Here is a 4,545-nt window from a genome sequence, read left to right on the forward strand (position 1 = left end):
ACAGCAGAGGAGCCTGATGTGGGGCTCGATCCCATAACGCCGGATCACGCCCTGAGCCGAAGGCGGACGCTTAACCACTGTGCCACCCAGGCGTCCCTCTCTCTTACATTTTCAATCTCTCTTCCTTTCTATGGATTCTTCTCTGGTGATAAAGTAGGCTCAAGTCTTATGCTAAAAACTTTACTTTCTCTATAGTATGCCACTTCTTTGATGCACCAAATTCTTTCCTCCTTTGCCACCCAATTTATTTAAAAGGAAGTGTGTCTTCACTGCCTTCCATATGCATCACTCCTGACTCTTTAACCCCTAACAGCCTGGCTGCCACTTCCACTTCCCTCAAAGATAATTAAGGAAAGCCAGGAATCAAATCCAATGGCTTTTCCTTTGTTGTACCCTCAGCCCTACGGAATGTGCCAAATGAATGATGTATGAATGGTGGTGGCTCCCTCACTTTTCCCAGCTTCCATGACACCACGAGACTTCCACCATTTTGCTCCAGCTGCCCCTTGTTTAATGTTGTTCTTATCTTCTTCTTTCTCTTTTTCCCTCCAACATACAGACATGCCCTGAGGATCCTTACCCTTACGCTTACCTTTTGCTTTGCTTCGCTCCATTTTCTTCACTAGCCATTCCTGAGACATCAAAATCACTCCTAAGTAGATGACTCACAAATCTCTCTTTGTAGCTCTGACTTCTCTCTGGAAAACCTACAACTGTATTCTAGTCTCTTCACTTGGACGAATCTATCATGCCTAGAATGAAACCTCTTTTTTTCTCCTCTTCCTCATCTTCCTCTGAACCTCCTCTCTGACAATGACCTAATTACTGTCTCGGCTGAGCCCAACAATGACTTTTGACTTCCCTGCTAAGCCATCCAGAATATTCCTGTACCCTGTCTGAGTCTGTCTCTTCCTCTTCATTCCCACCGTCTCATTTCCTCTTACCCCTAATTTGACGATAGACTCTATCTGGTCTCCCACTATAACCAGTCTTTTCTCGTTGCATTATGTCCAACACAATGCTACAAGGTTATTGCATAGTTCCGACCCTGTCAACCCTCTTCCTCAGAAACCTCCCATGGCTCCCTGGTGTTTACCGAATGAAATCTGTATACAAGCTGCCCCATAATCTTGGACAAACCTCTCTTTCTCACCTTACCTCTCATTACATCCCTTGGCATTCCCTGTGCCTCAGCCAAAGCGCTTCATTCTTTGGGCAAGCACACACCTTCCCATCACCAAGTCTCTGCTACTCATTCCTCTTCAAATATGCTTTTCCTTCCCTGACAGTCCAAACACCACCCATATAAATCCCAGCTCAAATGCTACCTCTTCCGTGTAACCTTCCCCAACTCTTTCACTGGAAGTCATCGTTCTATCTTATCAACACCCACAGCACTGAAGGAATATAGCTTTTAGGCAATGTAGCCATTTTGCACCATTGTTATAGTCAGTTACAGGTACACCCTATCTCTCCTTCCAGGCCATGAACTTCCTCTGGGCAGGATCTAAGTCTTCTTCTTCACATCTCTGGCCCTCTCAATCTCCCAAACTCTATCCAAAGGTACACAGAGTCTGCAAGGTAGTAGGCAATTAAATATTTGTGAGTTACTGACTATAACCCAAAGGGTTAACTTTGGCTTCTAGTCCTTGAAATTCTCTCAATTTTAGCAACAATTACTTTTTCTTTGTAGGATACAAGTCTCATCTCCCCACGGTACCATAGTTTATTCCTTTCAGCTCCACAGGCCAATTTTCAAGTGTCTTTTACTTCCAAGTTTTCTGAAAAACTAACTTAAGAGACTCAATAATGGAAAAGAAAAGCATTAATGGTACTTTAAGTGAAGAAAATGCATCCACACAAAAGTTACCACTGTTTACCAGACTGAATTACAGGAGTTAAGCTGTTTTATTAAACTTACTAGTCCAATCTTTGGAAAAGCCAGGCACTGTATTTTTTAAATCATCACATTTACATTAGAAAGTAAATCACTAATTCCTGAGTCATCAACTGTGTTGTTGTGTAATTATTCTTCTTCTAAACAGTGTATTTACCTTGACAATTTCTTATATCCTTAAACTTTCCTGTAAGACATTTACATCTCTGGATTTTACTTGCAAACGTACAGCCAACTTAAAAAAAAAAAAAAGAACCTCTTCGAATGCCTTTTAAATTCCATAAGTACTTTTCTCAGAAAGACATTAGCAGAACTAATAGGGAGTAAAGAACTAAGATTCAAAATTTTTTTATAAATCTATCCTTAAATCTTGGAGGAGAGCCAACAAACTCACATTAAAATTTCAGAAGGCTTGACTGAAGGACATGGGGAAATTTAATGTTCACAGTTTCAAGAGCACCTGGTCTATGTATCATCATTAATTAAGATAAACAGGAAGAAAAAAACATGTGCACAGCACTAGTTTTATTATTTTCAATGTAACAGCAGTATCATGCAACCTTTGGCAAAACAAGACAAAATTTTTTTAAAAAGAAAAAGAGAAAGAACCCTCTGAGGCCAGCATGGTATATATTACTTGTATAGCCGTGACTGTTACAGGCTTTTCAAAGAGGATCAAGGTTAGCTAGTTTGGATTCTGACAGCAATGCAGCAGAATTTAAGGTGTTGTGATTTAAATATGTTCTAAGCAGGCTGATCAAGTCACACATTTTAATCAAGAAGTATCCAGATATTAAGTGTAGAGGTGGATTAATTCCTACAAATACCGCAGGAGAAATACAGGCACTGGGGAGTCAAACTGCAGTGGACACACACATGAATATGCTATCTCCCTATCTCTACCCAACCCCACATAAGCCTATCTTTATCACTCAGAGACAATTAAACAGCTATAGACTCTGGATGCAATTCTGTATCCTGGCTCTCACTGGGTGACTTATTGCCAGCCTGACATTTTTCAAATTCTCTATTAGCAGGCTACATTGGCTAGGAAAGCAGACTTCACCAACCCAGGACCCCATCACCATGGGTCTTAGGAGATTTCAGTTCGTGAATGATACATGGTACCACCTAGCCATTGTGAGAGCTGGAAGAATGGGCGATACCAGCCATAGAAATAAAGTATCCCTTTTCCGTAGGAAAAGGCCCTGCCTGTGTGACGCTGACCAACGGTACAAAACATTCCTCAGAACGATCTTCTTCTTTTTAAATACTCCCCTTGACCCCATCTTTCTATACACATCTCCAGAGTTCATTCTACATGAACCAACATAAAGATCAGCCATTCTTCAGTCCTAAGGTTTCCAGTGTTGGAATGTGGAAGGAGAAGATCTAGTTGACATTCAAAGTTGTGGGGATGGAGAGACGAATGTGGCCATTAAAGACCCTTCTCCTTCAGGTCAGACAAGAGATAAACAATAGAAACTGCAGAGTCAGGGCATCTAAGACCCTTACGGAACAGAGGCGGAGGAGAGAAGTGTCACAGGATAGAGAGCTCCCTTCAAATCCAGGGAGGCTAGCAAGCCAAGAAGGGGTAACCATGTTCCTATTTCCCTGCCATGTGCCCAAAGCCACATGCACACTTCCACATCCCCATGTCAAGAAGCCAGAGAAAGGGGAAGTGAGAATCCCATCCACACGCAAGAGCAGAACACAGACTGTACTCAGAGTTGCAGGGTCAAAACAGCAAACACTGTCCCATAGTCAGCGGGTGGCAGCAAGTCAGGGCACTCGCACATCTCTGGGTTTGGAGCTCAGTTAGGGGAGCGTGGAGGCAATCACACGAGTACACACACATACACACACTCACACACATGGGATTTTACAAATCCGCACCTACCCCACCGCCTCCCTGCACACACACCAAGCGCATCCTGCCCACCTCATCATTGCCATCACCACACTCTCTCCGGGAGAGTCAGCCAAGGGATGAGAGATCCTAGCGGGGATTCCTGGAAATGTCATTCTCCAACACCTTCGGTCCGCCACCCCCATTCCCTTGGCTGTATCTTTTACACACACACACACACACACACACATACACACACACACACCTTCCATGACTGTCATCAGGCACGCCCGCTGCCTCCAAAGCCCCGCGTCTCAGCGCACCGGACACCAGCGTCCCTGCCTTCAGCGCCCCCTTCCCCCGCCCCGTTAGCTCGATGGCTAAAGGCATTGCCCCCTGGATGTCGCCGGCTGTCCCCGCTCATCCTCACTATTGTTCCATGCAGCCCCTCTCGCGCCCGGGGGCACCACCCCGTGAAGGACCGGGGCTCTGTCGGGGGCAGCACCAGCGCCGGCCATCCCCCCCCTCACCCACCCCTCCCTGACTGTGGTACCTTGCCTGACAGCTGGGTCCGCGGGCCCGCGGGAGCAAGCGGCGCTAATGACAGCGCTGGTGCCAAGCCTGGGAATAAAGCTCCGCTCCAGCCGCTCCTACCTCCAGCACCACCATCTTCTCCCGCCGCCGCCGCCGCCGCCGCCGGGACCGCAGCCGCCCTCGCCCAGCTCCGGCTAGGGCTCGGCAGCTGCCGCTCGGGCCCCTCCGGTCCGCGGCCCCACCCCCTTCTGTCCGCCCGCCCCTC

The 4,545-nt window shown here is 46.4% G+C and overlaps 1 protein-coding gene across 5 annotated transcripts in view; it reads right to left on the reverse strand.

The window, feature by feature from the left end:
* APBA1 (amyloid beta precursor protein binding family A member 1) overlaps nt 1–4,529 on the reverse strand; it is a 194,090-nt gene extending 189,561 nt beyond the window's left edge. For 4 of the 5 annotated variants that reach the window (XR_004621776.1, XM_011219096.3, XM_011219095.3 and 1 more), the window contains exon 1: nt 4,300–4,529. The gene's annotated coding sequence lies outside the window, so the exon portion shown is untranslated. The remainder of the gene's footprint in view (nt 1–4,299) is intronic. The other variant, XM_034647205.1, reaches the window with a different exon arrangement.
* Nucleotides 4,530–4,545: the final 16 nt, after the last annotated feature.

Source organism: Ailuropoda melanoleuca, chromosome 17, assembly GCF_002007445.2.
Source record: "Ailuropoda melanoleuca isolate Jingjing chromosome 17, ASM200744v2, whole genome shotgun sequence".
Classification (NCBI taxonomy): Eukaryota; Metazoa; Chordata; class Mammalia; order Carnivora; family Ursidae; genus Ailuropoda; species Ailuropoda melanoleuca.